The sequence below is a fragment of the Ranitomeya variabilis genome, chromosome 6 (assembly GCF_051348905.1).
Source record: "Ranitomeya variabilis isolate aRanVar5 chromosome 6, aRanVar5.hap1, whole genome shotgun sequence".
Taxonomy (NCBI): domain Eukaryota; kingdom Metazoa; phylum Chordata; class Amphibia; order Anura; family Dendrobatidae; genus Ranitomeya; species Ranitomeya variabilis.
Genome location: NC_135237.1, coordinates 155,667,087 through 155,689,665, shown reverse-complemented (window position 1 = coordinate 155,689,665; position 22,579 = coordinate 155,667,087).

Sequence of the window (22,579 nt, the reverse complement as noted above, 5' to 3'; positions counted from 1 at the left end):
AACAGGAGAAATTGGACCCCAAAAGTTGTTGTCCAATTTGTCCTGAGTGCGCTGATACCCTATATGTGGGGGGGAACCACCGTTTGGATGCATGGAAGGGCTCGGAAGTGAAGGAGCGCCATTTGGAATGCAGACTTAGATGGAATGGTCTGCAGGCGTCACATTGCGTTTGCAGAGCCCCTAATGTACCTAAACAGTAGAAACCCCCCACAAGTGACACCATGTTGGAAAGTAGACCCCCTAAGGAACTTATCTAGATGTGTGGTGAGCGCTTTGACCCACCAAGGGCTTCACAGAAGTTTATAATGCAGAGCCGTAAAAATAAAACTAAAATTTTTTCCCACAAAAATTATTTTTCAGCCCCCAGTTTTGTATTTTCCCGAGGGTAACAGGAAAAATTGGACCCCAAAAGTTGTTGTCCAATTTGTCCTGAGTGCGCTGATACCCCATATGTGGGGGGAACCACCGTTTGGATGCATGGGAGGGCTCGGAAGGGAAGGAGCGCCATTTGGAATGCAGACTTAGATGGAATGGTCTGCAGGCGTCACATTGCGTTTGCAGAGCCCCTAATGTACCTAAACAGTAGAAGCCCCACACAAGTGACCCCATTTTGGAAACTAGACCCCCCAAGGAACTTATCTAGATGTGTTGTAAGAACTTTGAACCCCCAAGTGTTTCACTACAGTTTATAACGCAGAGCCGTGAAAATAAAAAATATTTTTTTTTTCCCACAAAAATTATTTTTTAGCCCCCAGTTTTGTATTTTCCCAGGGGTAACAGGAGAAATTGGACCCCAAAGGTTGTTGTCCTATTTGTCCCGAGTACGCTGCTACCCCATATGTTGGGGTAAACCCCTGTTTGGGCACACGGGAAAGCTCGGAAGGGAAGGAGCACTGTTTTACTTTTTCAACGCAGAATTGGCTGGAATTGAGATCGGACGCCATGTCGCGTTTGGAGAGCCCCTGATGTGCCGAAACAGTGGAAACCCCCCAATTATAACTGAAACCCTAATCCAAACACACCCCTAACCCTAATCCCAACAGTAACCCTAACCACACCTCTAACCCTGACACACCCCTAACCCTAATCCCAACCCTATTCCCAACCGTAAATGTAATCTAAACCCGAACCGTAACTTTAGCCCCAACCCTAACCCTAACTTTAGCCCCAACCCTAACTGTAGCCTTAACCCTAGCTCCAACCCTAGCCCTAATGGGAAAATGGAAATAAATACATTTTTTTTTCCATAACTAAGGGGGTGATGAAGGGGGGTTTGATTTACTTTTATAGCGAGTTTTTTAGCGGATTTTTATGATTGGCAGCCGTCACACACTGAAAGACGCTTTTCATTGCAAAAAATATTTTTTGCGTTACCACATTTTGAGAGCTATAAATTTTCCATATTTTGGTCCACAGAGTCATGTGAGGTCTTGTTTTTTGCGGGACGAGTTGACGTTTTTATTGGTAACATTTTCGGACATGTGACAGTTTTTGATCGCTTTTTATTCCGATTTTTGTGAGGCAGAATGACCAAAAACCAGCTATTCATGAATTTCTTTTGGGGGAGGCGTTTATACCGTTCCGCGTTTGGTAAAATTGATAAGCAGTTTTATTCTTCGGGTCAGTACGATTACAGTGATACCTCATTTATATTATTTTTTTATGTTTTGGCGCTTTTATATGATAAAAACTATTTTATGGAAAAAATAAATATTTTTGCATCGCTTTATTCTCAGGACTATAACTTTTTTATTTTTTTGCTGATCATGCTGTATGGTGGCTCGTTATTTGCGGGACAAGATGACGCTTTCAGCGGTACCATGGTTATTTATATCTGTCTTTTTGATCGCGTGTTATTCCACTTTTTGTTCGGGGGTATGATAATAAAGCGTTGTTTTTTGGCTCGTTTTTTTTTTTTTTTTCTTACGGTGTTTACTGAAGGGATTAACTAGTGGGCCAGTTTTATAGGTCGGGTCGTTACGGACGCGGTGATACTAAATACGTGTACTTTTATTGTTTTTTTATTTTATTTAGATAAAGAAATGTATTTATGGGAATAATATATATATTTTTTTCATTATTTTGGAATATATTTTTTTTTTTTTTACACATTTGGAAATTTTTTTTTTAACTTTTTTACTTTGCCCCAGGGGGGGACAATACAGATCGGTGATCTGCCAGTTTGCATAGCACTCTGACAGATCACCGATCTGAGAGAAGTGCAGGCTGCTTCACAGTGCCTGCTCTGAGCAGGCTTCTGTGAAGCCACCTCCCTCCCTGCAGGACCCGGATCCGCGGCCATCTTGGATCCGGGTCTGGAGCAGGCAGGGAGGGAGGTAAGACCCTCGCAGCAACGCGATCACATCGCGTTGCTGCGGGGGGCTCAGGGAAGCCCGCAGGGAGCCCCCTCCCTGCGCGATGCTTCCCTGCACCGCCGGCACATCGCGATCATGTTTGATCGCGGTGTGCCGGGGGTTAATGTGCCGGGGGAGGTCCGTGACCACTCCTGGCACATAGTGCCGGATTTCAGCTGCGATAGGCAGCTGACACCCGGCCGCGATCGGCCGCGCTCCCCCCGTGAGCGCCGCCGATCGCGCTGGACGTACTATCCCGTCCGTGGTCATGGGGGCCCACCCCACCTCAACGGGATAGTACGTCCGATGTCAGGAAGGGGTTAATGGCTTCAGAAAGACCATTTCTGAAATTTGCGGCCAGTGCACACTCATTCCATTGAGTAAGCACGGACCATTTCCGAAATTTTTGACAATATACCTCAGCTTCGTCCTGACCCTGAGAGATAGCCAGCAACATCTTTTCAGCCTGATTTTCAAGATTAGGCTCCTCATAAAGCAAACCAAGTGCCAGGAAAAACGCATCAACATTCACCAATGCAGGATCTCCTGGCGCCAGAGAGAAGGCCCAATCTTGAGGGTCGCCGCGCAAGAAGGAAATAACAATCTTAACTTGCTGAGCGGAATCACCAGAGGAACGAGGTTTCAGAGACAGAAACAATTTGCAATTATTCCTAAAATTCAGGAACTTAGATCTATCTCCAAAAAACGGCTCAGGAATAGGTATTTTTGGTTCAGACATAGGGCTATGGATAACAAAATCCTGAATGCTTTGCACCCTAGCAGCAAGCTGATCCACACTAGAAGTCAGAGTCTGGACATTCATATCTGCAGCAAGGTTCCAGCCACTCAGAGAAAAAGGGGATGGAAGAAGCTAGGCAAACTGCAGCAACAAAAAAAAAACAAAAAAAAAACTCAGAACTTCTTTTTAATCCCGCTTCTGCGATGCAATAAACATTTTCTTTCGGCCTGGCATACGTTATGATCCCAGTGGTAGAGGATCTCTGATATTCCGGCAAGATAGCAAAAACATAAATACTGCTCTAGGGAGGTGGAAACTGGGCTAACCGCATACCTGATCCTAACACACACAACTAGAAGCAGCCGGTGAACGTGCCTACGTTGGTTCTAGACGTCTCGAGCCAGCCGGAGAACTGACTACCCCTAGAGGGAAAATAAGACCTCACTTGCCTCCAGAGAAATTGAACCCCAAAGATATAGAAAGCCCCCAACAAATAATAACGGTGAGGCAAGAGGAAAACACAAACGTAGAGATGAACTAGATTCAGCAAAGTGAGGCCCACTAGTCTAGATAGACAGAAAATAGATAGTGGACTATGCGGTCAGCAGAAAACCCTACAAAAACATCCACGCTGAACATTCAAGAACCCCCACACCGACTGACGGTGCGGAGGGAGAATATCAGCCCCCTAGAGCTTCCAGCGAGCCAGAAAATCAAATATTAAGCAAGCTGGACAAAGACACTGAAAAATGCAAACGATCCAAATTATACAAAACGGACTTAGCTTTTCTTGCATGAGACAGACTGAAAGGAATCCGGAGGAGACCATATAGGTCTGGATACAACGATGCCAGGCAAGAGACTGAGTCCGGAGGAGACTTAAATAGGGAACACCCGCTGCTTAACGACACAGCTGGAGCTCAGGCCTGCAACAAGACATGCCTAACACAATACCGTTAGTGACCACCAGAGGGAGCCCAGAAACACAGTTCACAAAAGCAGACACCGTTAGTAGGCCCCAACCACACATATTAACAACAACTACTTAATGAGAGCCTGTAGATTGAAGCTCAGCTTTGTGCAGTGGAGGACAACTGTAATGGGAGACAGACACAATAAATAGGCCTAAATAAGTAATTAGGCAAAATGCTGTTCAAAATTGGTAAGTGGAGTAAACTTGCAGCATAGCGTGGTTCAGCGGAGGAGGGCATGTGTAATTAGTGGCTCTGACACACGAAGTAGGCCTAAAATAAAAATGAAGGCTATATTAAGTTCAAAATTGGTAAAAGGAGTACACATGTGGCATAGCTGGGTTCTGTGGTGGAGGACAACTGTTATGACAGGTTACACAGTTACTAGGCACAAATAAGTAAGTAGGATAAATGCAGTTCACAATTGGTAACAGGAGTACACAGGCGGCATAGCTTTGTTCAGTGGAGGACAACTTCAAGGAGTGGACTGGCCGAGACAGACACAGGTAGTAGGCCTACAATGGAAAGTAGGCTCTATGCAGTTTAAATTAGGCTACAGGGGTACACAGGCAGCATTGGTGTGCTCAGCGGAGGACAATTCGAAGGAGGGACCGCAGACAGACTCAGTAGGCCTAAAATAAGAAAATAGTCTCTATGCAGCTTCCTTTACGTGGCAGGGGTACACAGGCAGCATTGGTGTGCTCAGCGGAGGACAATTCGAAGGAGGGACCGCAGACATACTTAGTAGTCCTAAAATAAGAAAATAGGCTCTATGCAGCTTCCATTATGTGGCAGGGGTACACAGGCAGCATTGGTGTGCTCAGCGGAGGACAATTCGAAGGAGGGACCGCAGACAGACTTAGTAGGCCTAAAATAAGAAAATAGGCTCTATGCAGCTTCCTTTACGTGGCAGGGGTACACAGGAAGGATTGGTGTGCTCAGCGGAGGACAATTTGAAGGAGGGACTGCAGACAGACGTAGAAGGCCTAAAATAACAAAATAGGCTCTATGCAGCTTCCATTATGTGGCAGGGGTACACAGGCAGCATTGGTGTGCTCAGCGGAGGACAATTCGAAGGAGGGACCGCAGACAGACTTAGTAGGCCTAAAATAAGAAAATAGGCTCTATGCAGCTTCCTTTACGTGGCAGGGGTACACAGGCAGGACTGGTGTGCTCAGCGGAGGACAATTCGAAGGAGGGACCGCAGACAGTAAGTACTCCAAAAAACTAAATAGATGTCAATGTCTCGCCAAAAAAAAAAAAAAAAAGGGGGGGGGCATACTTCGGTACAAGGGTGGGCTCCTATGCTGACTTTCAGACATTGTAATTTGGCGCAAAATATTTAATGTTGTAAAAGTAGGACAGGGCCCCTGCCTATTTTAAATAGCATCATACATGTCAACAAATTGTTATTGTCAGTGCCAGGCATTGAAGGATTTCAGCGCATAGACTAAACAGTGGTGGAGCAGCGAGAGATAAAGTGGTAGAGCACTGTTTGAGCTGGGGGGGGCACTCTCTCGTGGCCGGCGGTACAGGCCTACGGCCCCTCAAGTTACAACGGTGTGTCTGACGTTAGGTGCGCGCCACCACCACCAGAGACACTTCATTGTACTATGAGGGACCCATTGGCAGTGCCGTCGACCAAAAGCACACCCACCTCTTCAGACAAACGGCACTGTGATGGGTGCTTGCGCCAAGTGGCGAGACCACGGCCCCGTGGGGGGAGTTAGGCCATTTAGGGAGGTGTAAACATGTCGTATGCTGTACAAACAGCAGATGCAAATTTAGAGATTGGAACAGTCAGTAACACCAGTCCCAAAGCAAGACATTTTTTCAGGAAAGCTAGGTGTCAGCCGGGAAAGGTGGGGCAAAATAATTAGAAATCCATGAGTGGTTCATTTTAATGAAGGTTAGATCATCAATATTTTGGGTCGCCAGACGAGTCCTTTTTTCGGTCAGTATTGAACCAGCAGCACTGAATACTCTTTCTGATAGCACACTAGCTGCTGGGCAAGCAAGCTCCTGCAATGCATATTCGGCCAATTCAGGCCAGGTGTCTATTTTGGATGCCCAGTAATCAAAGGGGAATGACGGTTGAGGGAGAACATCGATAATGGAAGAAAAATAGTTAGTAACCATACTGGACAAATGTTGTCTCCTGTCACTTTGAATTGATGCTGCAGTACCTGTCGTGTCTGCGGTCATTGCGAAATCACTCCACAACCTGGTCAGAAAACCCCTCTGTCCAACGCCACTTCTGATTTGTGAACCTCTAACACCTCTGCCCTGTTGCCCCCTGCAGCTCGTGTGAGAACCATCACCGGCGCTGTGTGCTGGGAATGCCTGAATCAAACGGTCTACAAGAGTAGCTTGTTTGGTTGCCAATATTTGCTCGAGGTTCTCATGTGGCATGATATTTTGCAATTTGCCTTTATAGCGAGGATCAAGGAGGCAGGCCAACCAGTAATGGTCATCGGTCATCATTTTTATAATGCGTGGGTCCCTTTTGAGGATACGCAAGGCATAATCCGCCATGTGTGCCAATGTTCCAGTTGTCAAATCTGTGCATGTGCTGGGTTGAGGAGCACTTTCAGGCAAATCAACGTCACTTGTCTCCCTCAAAAAACCAGAACCTGGCCTTGCAACGCCAGCAGTTTCTGTTGCCCTCTGAAAAGCTTCCTTATCCAAAAAATACTCATCCCCATCATCCTTCTCGTCCCCCTCTTCGCCCGCCACCTCGTCCTGTTGACTTCCCTGAGCAGACAATGGCTGACTGTCATCTAGGCATCCCTCGTCCTTGGCTGCAGACGCCTGCTCCTTTATGTGCGTCAAAGTTACATCAGCAGACGCATTAGGGGGATGCTCATACTTATTATGGCGTTGTCTGCACTAACCAGCTGTGTGCATTCCTCAAAACACTGAAGGACTTGACACAGGTCTTGTAGCTTCGACCACTGCACACCTGACAACTCCATGTCTACCATCCAACTGCCTACCCGTGTATGTGTATCCTCCCACAAATACATAACAGCACACCTCTGTTCGCACAGTCTCTGAAGCATGTGCAGTGTGGAGTTCCACCTTGTTGCAACGTCAGTGATTAGGCGATTCTGGGGAAGTTGCAGAGACCGCTGATGGTTCTGCATACGGCTGGAGTGTACGGGCGAACGGCGGATGTGCGAGCAAAGTCTGCGCACTTTCAGGAGCAGGTCGGGGAACCCCGGATAACTTTTCAGAAAGCACTGCACCACCAGGTTTAAGGTGTGAGCCAGGCAAGGAATGTGTTTCAGTTGTGAAAGGGCTATGGCAGCCATAAATTTCCTTCCGTTATCACTCACTACCTTGCCTGCCTCAAGATGTACAGTGCCCAGCCATGACTGAGTTTCTTGCTGCAAGAACTCGGACAGAACTTCCTCGGTGTGTCTGTTGTCGCCCAAACACTTCATTGCCAATACAGCCTGCTGACGCTTGCCACTAGCTGTACCATAATGGGACACCTCGTGTGCAACAGTGGCAGCTGCAGATGGAGTGGTCGTGCGACTGCAGTCTGTGGACGAGCTCTCGCTTCTGCTGGAGGATGAGGAGGAGGGGGGACGAACGCCTACAGCCAACTGTTTCCTAGACCGTGGGCTAGGAAGAACTGTCCCAATATTGCTGTCCCTTGTGGACCCTGCATCCACCACATTAACCCAGTGTGCCATGATGGAGACGTAACGCCCCTGGCCATGCCTACTGGTCCATGCATCTGTTGTCAGATGCACCTTTCTACTCACAGATTGCCTGAGTGCATGGACAATGCGGTCTTTTACATGCTGGTGGAGGGCTGGGATGGCTTTTCTCGAAAAGAAGTGTCGACTGGGTAGCTCGTAGCGTGGTACAGCGTAGTCCATCAGGGCTTTGAAAGCTTCGGTTTCAACTAACCGGTAGGGCATCATCTCTAACTAGATTAGTCTAGCAATGTGGGCGTTCAAACCCTGTGTACACGGATGCGAGGATGAGTACTTCCTTTTCCTAATGAGAGTCTCATGTAGGGTGAGCTGGACTGGAGAGCTGCATAGGGTGGAACTAGCGGGGGTGCCGGTGGACATGGCAGACTGAGAGAGTGTTGGTGATGGTATTCTTGCTGTTGCCCTATGTACAGTGTTTCCTACCATGAACCTGGTGATTCCCTGACGGCTTTAGCCTTGCGACGAAACCGCCACATTTACTGCAGGTGGTGTGGTAAACGGTGGGCTTACAGTGAGGGAAGGGATGTAGCGTTGCTGACTAGCTTCATTGTGAGAGGGTGCTACAACGTTAAGGGACGTTTGGTAGTTTGTCCAGGCTTGCAAGTGCATGGTGGTTAAATGTCTACTCATGCAGCTTGTATTTAGATTTTTAACATTCTGACCTCTGCTGAAGGTCCTTGAGCATTTCCTACAGATGACTTTGCACTGATCATTTGGATCTTTGGTTAAAAAAAATACCAGACTGCACTCTTCCTACTATCGGATACCTTTTCAGGCATTGCACACTGAGGTACTTTAACCGGATGGCCATGCTGTCCTACAACTGGTTTTGGTTTTGCCACAAGTTTTTGACCAGATACAGGCCTGCCAGATGGAACCTATTGCGATGTTGATGCCTGCTGCGGCTCCTCCTCCTCTGCTTCAGAGCTACTGCCACCTGCTCCCTGTTCCCCCAATGGCTGCCAATCGGGGTCAACAACTGTGTCATCTATGACCTCCTCTTCTATGTCCTGGGCACCTTCCTCTTGGTCACCATGTAAGCCGGTGCTATAGCGTTCGTGACGGGGCTTAATAGTGTCATCAGGGTCAGATTCTGGATCAGTACACTGCGAGGGCAATGTTCTGATCTGAGTCAAAGAAACAGCATAATCTGGCTGTGGCTGTGCATCTGTGCACTCCATGTCCGATTCATCTTGTAATGGGCATGGCCTGTTAACAATTTCCCTTTCTAACCCAGGAACGGTATGTGTAAATAGCTCCATGGAGTAACCTGTTTTGTCGCCTGACGCATCCTTCTCTGTTGTTCTGGGTGAAGAACACAAGGAAGCGACTTGTCCCTGACTGGGAACATCCACTTACGATGCACTGCTCTTACATTTGGCACTTTCCGAGGAGGAGGTGAAAGAGCTAGAGGCAGAGTCAGCGATGAAAGCCAAAACTTGTTCCTGCTGCTCTGGCTTTAAAAGCGGTTTTCCTACTCCCAGAAAAGGGAGCCTTCGAAGCCTTGTGTAGCGAGACGATGACGCTGGCTCAACAACTTGAGCCTTAGGTGCTATTTTGCTTTTCCCACTACCACCAGATGCTCCACCACCACCACCATCATTACCAGCTGGCAATGACCGCCCACGGCCACGACCTCTTCCACCAGACTTCCTCATTCTTGGAAAAATTGAACCAAACTAACAACCGTTATGTGGTCCTGTACAAGCAGGTAGAAGGTGTACATAAACTTGTTGTGAATTAAAATCTCCCTTTTTTATGTGTGGGAGAATGCTGGAAAAAATGAGGCCCACTGTATTACACTACACAGTTTGATTGGCAGAAAGAGGCTGGCAGATATGCCACGAACAGGACTGACGCACGCAGATGCACACACTGGCAATAGAAATCTCACTCTTTATGTGTGGGAGAATGCAGGATTTAATCAGGCCCACTATATCACAGTATATTTTCTGTGGCAAAAAATGAATGACAGATACCACAGACAGCACTGGCACATATGCACAGATTTGCCAAGATTATTCTCCCTTTATTTAATTTTTTTTTATATGGGAGACAAGTGAATAAATCAGGCCCACTATATCACAGTATATTTTCTGTGGCAAAAAATGAATGACAGATACCACAGACAGCACTGGCACAGATGCACAGATTTGCCAAGATTATTCTCCCTTTATTTAATTTCTTTTTTTTTGTATGGGAGACAAGTGAATAAATCAGGCCCACTATATCACAGTATATTTTCTGTGGCAAAAAATGAATGACAGATACCACAGACAGCACTGGCACAGATGCACAGATTTGCCAAGATTATTCTCCCTTTATTTAATTTTTTTTTTTATATGGGAGACAAGTGAATAAATCAGGCCCACTATATCACAGTATATTTTCTGTGGCAAAAAATGAATGACAGATACCACAGACAGCACTGGCACAGATGCACAGATTTGCCAAGATTATTCTCCCTTTATTTAATTTTTTTTTTTATATGGGAGACAAGTGAATAAATCAGGCCCATTATATCACAGTATATTTTCTGTGGCAAAAAATGAATGACAGATACCACAGACAGCACTGGCACAGATGCACAGATTTGCCAAGATTATTCTCCCTTTATTTAATTTTTTTTTTATATGGGAGACAAGTGAATAAATTAAGCCCACTATATCACAGTATATTTTCTGTGGCAAAAAATGAATGACAGATACCACAGACAGCACTGGCACAGATGCACAGATTTGCCAAGATTATTCTCCCTTTATTTAATTTTTTTTTTTATATGGGAAACAAGTGAATAAATCAGGCCCACTATATCACAGTATATTTTCTGTGGCAAAAAATGAATGACAGATACCACAGACAGCACTGGCACAGATGCACAGATTTGCCAAGATTATTCTCCCTTTATTTAATTTTTTATTTTTTTTATATGGGAGACAAGTGAATAAATCAGGCCCACTATATCACAGTATATGTCCTGTGGCACAAAATGAATGACAGATACCACAGACAGCACTGGCACAGATGCACAGATTTGGCAAGATTATTCTCCCTTTATTTTATTTTTTTTTTTATATGGGAGACAAGTGAATAAATCAGGCCCACTATATCACAGTATATTTTCTGTGGCAAAAAATGAATGACAGATACCACAGACAGCACTGGCACAGATGCACAGATTTGCCAAGATTATTCTCCCTTTATTTAATTTTTTTTTTTATATGGGAGACAAGTGAATAAATCAGGCCCATTATATCACAGTATATTTTCTGTGGCAAAAAATGAATGACAGATACCACAGACAGCACTGGCACAGATGCACAGATTTGCCAAGATTATTCTCCCTTTATTTAATTTTTTTTTTATATGGGAGACAAGTGAATAAATTAAGCCCACTATATCACAGTATATTTTCTGTGGCAAAAAATGAATGACAGATACCACAGACAGCACTGGCACAGATGCACAGATTTGCCAAGATTATTCTCCCTTTATTTAATTTTTTTTTTTATATGGGAAACAAGTGAATAAATCAGGCCCACTATATCACAGTATATTTTCTGTGGCAAAAAATGAATGACAGATACCACAGACAGCACTGGCACAGATGCACAGATTTGCCAAGATTATTCTCCCTTTATTTAATTTTTTATTTTTTTTATATGGGAGACAAGTGAATAAATCAGGCCCACTATATCACAGTATATGTCCTGTGGCACAAAATGAATGACAGATACCACAGACAGCACTGGCACAGATGCACAGATTTGGCAAGATTATTCTCCCTTTATTTTATTTTTTTTTTATATGGAGACAAGTGAATAAATCAGGCCCACTATATCACAGTATATTTTCTGTGGCAAAAAATGAATGACAGATACCACAGACAGCACTGGCACAGATGCACAGATTTGCCAAGATTATTCTCCCTTTATTTAATTTTTTTTTTTTTATATGGGAGACAAGTGAATTAATCAGGCCCACTATATCACAGTATATGTCCTGTGGCACAAAATGAATGACAGATACCACAGACAGCACTGGCACAGATGCACAGATTTGGCAAGATTATTCTCCCTTTATTTTATTTTTTTTTTATATGGAGACAAGTGAATAAATCAGGCCCACTATATCACAGTATATTTTCTGTGGCAAAAAATGAATGACAGATACCACAGACAGCACTGGCACAGATGCACAGATTTGCCAAGATTATTCTCCCTTTATTTAATTTTTTTTTTTTATATGGGAGACAAGTGAATAAATCAGGCCCACTATATCACAGTATATTTTCTGTGGCAAAAAATGAATGACAGATACCACAGACAGCACTGGCACAGATGCACAGATTTGCCAAGATTATTCTCCCTTTATTTCATTTTTTATTTTTTTTTATATGGGAGACAAGTGAATAAATCAGGCCCACTATATCACAGTATATGTCCTGTGGCACAAAATGAATGACAGATACCACAGACAGCACTGGCACAGATGCACAGATTTGGCAAGATTATTCTCCCTTTATTTAAATTTTTTTTTTTTTGATATGGGAGACAAGTGAATAAATCAGGCCCACTATATCACAGTATATTTTCTGTGGCAAAAAATGAATGACAGATACCACAGACAGCAGTGGCACAGATGCACAGATTTGGCAATATTATTCTCCCTTTATTTATTTATTTTTTTTTATATGGGAGACAAGTGAATAAATCAGGCCCACTATATCACAGTATATTTTCTGTGGCAAAAAATGCATGACAGATACCACAGACAGCACTGGCACAGATGCACAGATTTGCCAAGATTATTCTCCCTTTATTTATTTATTTTTTTTTGTGATATGGGAGACAAGTGATTTAATCAGGCCCACTATATCACAGTATAGTTTCTGTGGCACAAAATGAATGACAGAGATACCTCAGACAACACTGGCACAGATGCACAGATTTGGCAAGATTATTCTCCCTTTATTTTATTTTATTTTTTTTGTGATATGGGAGACAAGTGATTTAATCAGGCCCACTATATCACAGTATAGTTTCTGTGGCACAAAATGAATGACAGATACCACAGACAGCACTGGCACAGATGCACTGATTGGCAATATAAATCTCCCTTCTTAGGTGTGGGACAGTGCAGAAAAATACAGGCCCACTGTTTTACACTACACAGTTTCAGGGGCTGAAAGTGGCTGGAAGATATTAAAAAAAAAAAAAAAAAAAGGGACCGTACTACAATTACTATCTCCCTACAATAATCTCTGAAAAGTATGGCAGGCAGCAATAAAAAGGACTGCTGCACACAAAAAATGAGGACAAACAAACAAGATAGCTGTGCAGAAAGGAAGGAGCAACAGGATTTGTGCTTTTAAAAAAGCAGTTGGTTTGCACAGCGGCGTACAAACAGCAACGCAGCGATCAGGGAGCCTTATAAGCTACAGAGCTGTTGCACAAAAATCTAGCCTGCAATCTGTCCCTGCAAACAAAAGGTGGTGTTGGACAGTGGAAATCGCTACAGCACAAGCTGTTTGGGGGTTAATATACCCTGCCTATCACTATCCCTGCTACTGACAAAGTGGCAGCAACCTCTCCCTATGCTCAGATCAGCAGAAGTAAGATGGCGGTCGGCGGGAACGCCCCTTTATAGCTCCTGTGACGCCGCAGAAAGCAAGCCAATCACTGCCATGCCCTTCTCTAAGATGGTGGGGACCAGGACCTATGTCATCACGCTGCTCACACTCTGCGTGCACCTTCATTGGCTGAGAAATGGCGCTTTAAGCGTCATATGAAACGCGACTTTGGCACGAAGATCGTGTACCGCATGCCAAAAGTTGGCGACTTATGAAAATGACCGATCCGTTTCGCTCAACCCTACTGATAGGGAATTTAGATTGTGAGCCCCATTGGGGATAGTGATGATAATGTGTGCAAACTGTAAAGCGCTGCGGAATATGTTAGCGCTAAATAAAGATAAGGATTATTATTATCCATATTCAGAGGTGCAATGATGTGATGAGCTGTGCGCATACACGGGATTTGCAGAGATAACATGCTGTGATTACATGCTGAGAGAACCCTTCTGTTTCTTCATGTAATCTCACACAAACTCGATGAAGAGATCAGGTCTCTGTGGAGGTACAATAATTTTGAGTTGGCCAAAGAAACGCAAAGGGAATCTGTCAGCAGGTTTTTGCTACTTCATCTGAGAGTAGCAAGATGATGCATCAGATTACTGGGTTCAGCCCTTCTCACATAATTAGGGTATTTTTCCATGGTCAATAAACGCTGCGGGTTTTTACGCTGTGTACAGTCTCAAACCCGCAGCGTCCAGATATTACAGCATAGTGGAGGGGATTTCAAGAAATCCCATCTCCACTATGCGTTAAAAGATGCCCGCGGCTCCCTGCGTAAACAGACACGTGGCACGTCTTTCCAGACCGTACTATGTCTTTATATGTTGCGGAGATGCTCAGTCTCCGCAACATAAATTTCCCATAGACTATCATTAGATGCGGTAAAACTGCATCATCTTTACAGTCAGATGTGTAGTAAGTGTGGAAACGCAGCTTACTACACATGTGAACTAATTTTAATAATGTCTTACCTTGTTTCAGCTGGAAGTTTGCGTACACTGCAGCTCTCGCAATGAGATCAGCTGTTCATGAGAACTGCAAGTTATCTCCGGTGGTCATCTACAAGCTCTGCTGTGTCTGGATGTCAGGCTGGATGGTGGCATATTGCAACCATTCAGCCAAAGGCATACAGATATAGCAGGGCTGGACTCGTCGTGGGACACTTGGTAACTGGACTACGTCGGACAGGGAGTATTTGTGTTGGTTTATTTTATTTTTTGCAGGAGCTTGAGGGTGTTGGGAGTATGGTTATTTAAGATTATTAAAGGACTTTATTCTGGCCGTGTCTTTATTTACCATATAACTCTAGAATTAGTTTTTGACAGGAGTCTTATAGACACCTCTCCATTACTAATCCTTGGGCTTGATGTCACCGGACAATACACAGGTGACATCAACCCCCCAAATATTACCCCACTTGCCACCACTACAGGGCAAGTGGGAAGAGCCAAGTAAAGTGCCACAATTAGCGCATCTTTGGATGTGTCAGTTGTGGGGCGGCTTCGGGCTGCTATTTTTAGGCTGGTGAGGGCTAAAATCCATGGGTCTCGCCAGCCTGAGAATACCAGGCCATTTCTGTCTGCTTTTTCCTTGGTTGGTTAACAAAAATAGGGGGACCCCACGCCATTTTTTTTGAGGGGATCACACTATTTTTGCTAACCATCCAAGGTAAGCAGACTGTTGTGGCCTAGTATTATCTGGCTGGTAAGGATCATGGATATTGGATACTTACCCGCCTGAAATACCAGGCCGCAGCTGTCTGCTTTTTCCTTGGCTGGTTAACAAAAAGAGGGGGACCCACAACATTTTTTTTGGAGGGGATCACACTATTTTTGCTAACCATCCAAGGTAAGCAGACTGCTGCGGCCTGGTATTATCAGGCTGCTAAGGTTCATGGATATTAGATACTTACCAGTCTGAAATACCAGGCCGCAGCTGTCTGCTTTTTCCTTGGCTGATTAACATATTTTTTTAAAATTATTATTTATTAAAAAGGAGAGGACCTCTCGCTGTGCTTTCCTCCACTTTCAGTGGCATATACTGTACGTCCGACTGTGTCACTAGATTCACCGTTATGTAAATTCATACATATGCACAGTAAGCTGCGTTCCAGCACTTATTACGCATGTACTGGGAAGATAATGACTAGGAAGATATTGCGGTTTTACTGCATCTAATGAAAATGTAGGCGTTATTTACGCAGCGGAGACGGAGCGTCTCCACTGCATAAATTGACATGCTGCGGTTTGGAAAGACGTGCCACATGTCCGTCTCTGCGGGTGAGCCACAGGCATTGGTGCACACATAGTGGGCATGGGATTTCCTGAAATCCCATCCACTATGCTGTAACAGCTGGATGCTGAGGGCTGGACGCTGCAGATGTACGCAGCGTCTACCCCGCAGCATTTACTGACCGTAGGAACATATCCCAATATATCTTCAAACAGGAAATCATTTTTTTCCTTCCCATAAGCCAACTTTTAATTATTTCAAGTGACAAAAAAAAGCATGCAATGAAAAAATGCATCAAAAATCTGCGGAAAAAACACATGTAAAAAAACGCATCAAAAACGCAGGTGATCTGCCAGTGACCTTAGATGCAGATTTGGTGCCGATTTTACCTGCGTCAAATCCTGAGCAAATACTGAGCCTTTTGTGACCGTGGAAACATACCCTCAGAGCTATTAGATTACTACATGGCAGAACAACAATAATTAAGACAGGCGTTTGTTTTGAAATATTACGTACCTTAATGTGACGAGGAGACGTTCCTCAGCAGGAATCGCTGTACGGAGCTGGGTGTCCTGTCTCCTGATGGCTCCTTGGACATGACCAAGCAAATCCCGGAAGGTCTCTTGAGACATCCTGGTATATTCCACAAATTTCTCCGGACTTCGATAATGGGGTGTCTCCAAAAACCCCGACGCCATGTTCTCCGTCTTTCTCTGTTGCTCACAAGCAAACACAAAGGCAAGAAACAGCTTTATATCCAAATCCAGGTTGAAATAAAAGCTCTCCATGCGAAGATACATTGTGATGCAGGATACAGGAGCAAAATCTGAAGATTTCAGCTGTACAAAGGGTCTATATAAAGAAATCCCATGAGACATGCCCATTCGTGTCCCATTGGTGGTGTCAGTTTATCTAGATTTTTCTCCTGGTACATTTTTCACCTTTACAACTCATGCGCATAAAAAGCGCAAACATTGCGTTTTTTTGACCGCATGCATAAGCTGATGCGGATTAAAATGCTGAGTTTGCATGCAGTGTTTCGTGCATTTGTGGTTGCGGCCGAAATGCTGCGGACACAACCGCAAATATAAAACCAGCCTTATCGGCACGTAACTGCAAATCACATGCTTGAGGTCATGGGACTGCCTGCTCCCAGTGTCGGCAATGGAGAATCCTGACTGAGTACAGTGTGCTTTCTGTGAAGATTCACAAGTCTGCAGTCACATAGAATGACTGCAGCCTTAAGGCCATGTGCACACGCTGCGGATTCTTTTGTGGAATTTTCCACAGCGGATTTGATAAATCCGCAGGGCAAAACCCCTGCGGTTTTTCCTGCGGATTTATCGCGGTTTCTATTGCGGATTCTGCTGCGGGTTTACACCTGCAGATTTCTATTGGAGCAGGTGTAAACCTGCAGCGGAATCCGCACAAAAAATTGACATGCTGCGGAATGTAAACCGCTGCGTTTCTGCGCGTTTTTTTCTGCAGCATGGGCACTGCGGATTTTGTTTCCCATAGGTTTACATTATACTGTAAACGCATGGGAAACTGCTGCGGACACGCAGCTGTGGATCCGCAGCAAAATCCGCAGCGTGTGCACATACCCTTAATCTCAAGTTGGGATAACCCCTTTAACCATTTCTTTCACTTTTTTTAGTGGCAATCCCCACTATACTTATTGATCATTATGCAAGATATTTAGTATGTCAACAGTAATGACATTAATATACGTCTCATTTTTGTGCATAAGTTACACTTTCTAGTAGAACTATAATTTTTCAACATTTTCCAACCCTTTGGGAATAAAAGTCTTAGTCTATGTTCCTTCTCTATAAGCATTTATACACTTGTTGCAAAGCTGTAAGAAATGAAATCTTCCACTAAAGGTTATATCAAATCCTCCTGCTATATTAAAACAAACTTAGAAGACCTTTCTTCATCAAGCTTTACTTTTCTAAAGCAGACCATATGGTTGCAAAATCTACAGCCAAAAATACAATACAGTAATACAGAGTTTAAAAGATTTTCCTAACTTTTTTCATTCCTAATTTAACAGTACTTTCCATCCCACTCACATTTGATAGCCTTTATTGTTGCTTTACTAAATCCTTTAATGCTTTGACCCTGTTGATCTATAATTTTTTTAAACTGTGTTTCAAAATGTGGCATTGCTTAAAAGTGTATCTGATGCATAAACAGATCTTAATTTAAAAACTGAAGAAAAAAAACAAAAAAAACCCCAAATGTCCATGGCTGCAGTCTAGCAGTTGTGGCCAAATATGTGCAATGCTTACAAGCTCTTTTCTATAAAATTTGTAAGTGCTGCTATTTAGCTGATCGGATTGCTGGAGTGCATTGTTTCCTCTCAATCCGGCCAGCTGTAGTGCAACTGCACTCCTCCTATGTCGCAAAGGCAAGGATGCTGCTGATTGCAGCTCAGGAAAGCTCACAGTTTGTGCAGGCTGTGCAACCACGCCATTAGTCCGACCTGTCAATCAAGCAGGAGGTTGCATCCCTCCCTATTCAGCAAGAGTGGTGCACTCTAGCAGATGATAAGAACGCTTCAGTATAGTCCTATACATAAGGTCCTAAGCGAGTTATCCAGACAGAAAAAAAAAAATATTAGGATAATAGCATCAAACATTCCAAAATAACAAAAGAATCCATACTCGCCTTTCTCCTAGTTCTCTAATATTTGTCAGTGTTAATAAAAGTACATCTCTGCATTACCCTTTCTCCCAGAGCTAGTATTGGCTGGTTTGTCTGTAGGCAGTGTAAGATTGCACTTACTAAGTGTATTGGGGGACACTCACTTGGCATGGGATTCAAGCACACGGGCACGGTTTTTCACACAAAACAGTCCATGCAGTTTATTAAGGTGTCATAAATAGTGTTGAGCATTCCGATACTGCAAGTATCGGGTATCGGCCGATACTTGCTGTATCGGAATTCCGATACCGAGATCCGATATTTTTGTGATATCGGGTATCGGTATCGAAACAACATTAATGTAAAAATGTGTAAAAGAGAGAATTAAAATAAAAAATATTGCTATACTCACCTCTCCGACGCAGCCTGCACCTTACCGAGGGAAGCGGCAGCGTTCTTTGTTTAAAATTCGCGCTTTTCTTTCCTTTACGTGAGTCCCGGCTTGTGATTGGTTGCGTGCCGCCCATGTGACCGGGACGCAACCAATCACAGCAAGCCGTGACGTAATTTCAGGTCCTTCAGGATTTTAAAATTACGTTCCGGCGTTGTGATTGGTTGCGTCGCAGTCACATGGGCGACGCAACCAATCACAGCAAGCCGTGACGTAATTTCAGGTCCTTAAGGATTTTAAAATTACGTCCCGGCTTTGTGATTGGTTGCGTCGCAGTCACATGGGAGACGCAACCAATCACAAGCCGTGACGTCACGGGAGGCTGGACACGCGCGCATTTTAAAATGGGCGCGTGTCCAGCCTCCCGTGACGTCCCGGCTTGTGATTGGTTGCGCCGCGGTCAACCAATCACAAGCCGGGAGGCTGGACACGCGCCCATTTTAAAATTTTAAAATGCGCGCGTGTCCAGCCTCCCGGCTTGTGATTGGTTGACCGCGGCGCAACCAATCACAAGCCGGGACGTCACGGGAGGCTGAACACACGCCCATTTTAAAAAGCGCGCGTGTCCAGCCTCCCGTGACGTCACGGCTTGTGATTGGTTAATGGCGGCCATGTTGCCGGGACGCGGACCAATCACAGCAAGCCGTGACGTAATTTCGTCACGGCTTGCTGTGATTGGTCCGCGTCCCGGCAACATGGCGCCGTGACCAATCATAAGCCGGGACGTCACTGGAGGCTGGACACGCGCGCTTTTTAAAATGGGCGCGTGTCCAGCCTCCCGTGACGTCCCGGCTTGTGATTGGTTAATGGCGGCCATGTTGCCGGGACGCGGACCAATCACAGCAAGCCGTGACGTAATTTCGTCACGGCTTGCTGTGATTGGTCCGCGTCCCGGCAACATGGCCGCCCTGACCAATCACAAGCCGGGACTTCACGTAACCAAGTAAAAGCGCGAATTTTAAACAAACAACGCTGCCGGTTCCCTCGCTGAGGTCCAGGCTGCGTCGGAGAGGTGAGTATAGCGATATTTTTTATTTTAATTCTTTCTTTTACACATTTATATGGATCCCAGGGCCTGAAGGAGAGTTTCCTCTCCTTCAGACCCTGGGAACCATCAGGAATACCGTCCGATACTTGAGTCCCATTGACTTGTATTGGTATCGGGTATCGGTATCGGATTGGATCCGATACTTTGCCGGTATCGGCCGATACTTTCCGATACCGATACTTTCAAGTATCGGACGGTATCGCTCAACACTAGTCATAAACCGGGTTATGCACAGTTCATTATATACATTTCATAGAACACAATAGGCACCGACTAGTGATATTAACTTGCAGCTTTATCTTAGGCACTTCATATACAGCTTTGTCTCACAGACACTAAACTTGCTGGACCTCTCACTTCATCCAGTTACCATGAGTGTCCATACGCCGAACAGTTCACCAATGTCCCTAGTCATATAGTGCACATGACATTGGGCCGCAGTCTCTAAACCCGCTGAACCTCACTTCGTTCAGTTACCGTGGGAGACCACACAGTTCATAGACTATCACAAGCACCAACAGTCAATGGTACCTTATGGGAGCTCCTGCTCCACCTGCTGACACCTCATCAGTCCTCTCTCCTGGGGAAACTGCCTTACGGGGTTCACCAACTTGCCTGGCTGGCACACATCAGTCAGTCCAGAGCCACCGAAGGACGGTAGCTTCCCCAACACAGACCATCCAGAACCATAGTCTTACTGTGCGCTATTCAGGACGTTCATCCCACATTTGACCGTCCAACACACTAGCATGTGCTCTTCAGGAAGCCTACTCCCAGGTCTTCCAACTCAGGTTGCTCAGTGTGCTATTCAGGACGTCCATCGCACATGGGACCGTCCAACACACAGGCATGTGACCTGTCCGCGTGCTATTCAGGACATCTGTCCAACACCCCAGGCCACCAGGTCCAAAGCCCCACCATGTGCTCTTCAGGGAGATGACACTCCCAACACATAGGCTCTCCAGGACCTTTCAGCATAGACCGTTCCGGTCCACACTCAGCGACCATACAGGAACCACGTGACCCTCACCCTGGTCACATTATACACCTGTAACCACTCCCACAGGTGGGAGTGTGTGGGTGTTGCTAGTTTGACCCGCCCATCTCTCACAACTAGCCTAGTAAGTCTCCCTCACAACTATACAAACTCTTGAGGGACTACAAGTCCCAGAACAACAACATTGCATCAGACTTACCATGCAGACTCCCTCTGCGACACATATCGGCCACTCACAATTCTGCCAGTCACTGTTTCACCACCATTATAACAACAGATATGCCTCCATGCATATCCCAAGGAGCACACACAGTGCCCCCTAGCTGCCACAGGGGTCGCTGCATCACAGCAGGTATACACAACAGTCTGTCAAATACCACCTCGAGGGGTTTGGAGACATGATGGGCACTCTCTTAAAGGGAATCTGTGGCCAGGATTTTGCTACCTTATCTGAGATCAGGATAGCATAAGGACAGAGACCCTGTTTCCAGCAATATGTCACTTACTTTTCTGGGTGCAGCAGTTGTCAGAGTTTTTTTCTTCTGTAGACGTAGAAGAGCTCAGAAAGATACCAGAACCCACACCACTGGTTGGCAGCTTTTCATCTACATTGCTTATTGCCAGTAAGCTGCTAATCAGTGCTGGGAGTGGGATTGGACCAGGAGGCACGAGGCAGCTAGTCCAGCAGTGATAATATCTTGCTGTAAAAACACTGATATTCTAGATATTACAGCACACAGTCCAGCAAGTAACACATCACTGAAATCTGTGAATCAGCCCCTACCTCATGGTGTTATCAAATTACTTACCACTAATCGATTTATAAAAAGCACTTAAAAAATGTGTAACATTAATTCCCCTTAAAGGCTATCTTTATTAAATATGTTAAAAAATACCCAAACTCACCCAAATATTGTAATGAGTCATATAATATAGAATGGAAATCCTAATCATGGGATTCAATCAAAGTGATGGTATAGTTAAACTCTGTTAGGTCTACAGTTAGGATCTCACCCTAGTATTCATCCCTACATAGGCCGTGGAGGTTGGCACACACCCTAGAGCCACGACAGTGGCGCCCCCACTCAATGTTGGCTTACCCTGGTAACCCCTTACCTGTTCACTATAAGGGAACCCAGTTATCTCGATATAATATTAGAAAACCAACAATAAGCTACCCATATAATGTCAGCAATACCTCCTGATGACCCTGAAAGCATAACAGGGGAAATGCGTAGTGCTGTAGCATGTATACAGATTAGTAGATACTTAATACATGCTATTTAAATTTAGGATTGCTTATTTAAGCTTGTTCAAGTGTCTTTTGGAGATTTTTAGGAGACATGTTTAGTATTTTTTTGCTGTTGTAATATCTTTTCAGCAGTGATGCAGAGATTTAGATAAGCTCTTGATATCATATAATTATTTAATATTTTTGAATGGTCACTTTAGCAGTATACCGATAAATGTATTAAATCCCTTTTTATTGTTTAACATCGATACTGTACAGGTAATGGATTTTCAGGGAGAGCCGAAGAGCGGGGGCGCCACTGTCAATTACCCTAGGGTGCCAACCTCTCCTGGAAGGTAGGGGTCAGCAGCAGGGTAAGACCCCACCTCCATCATTGGTACAGTTGTGGCCAAAAGTATTCACACCCCTGCAATTCTGTCAGATAATACTCAGTTTCTTCCTGAAAATGATTTTAGTTTGTCTTAAATGAAAAAACACAAAAAGAATTGTCCTAAAGCCAAATTGGATATAATTCCACACCAAA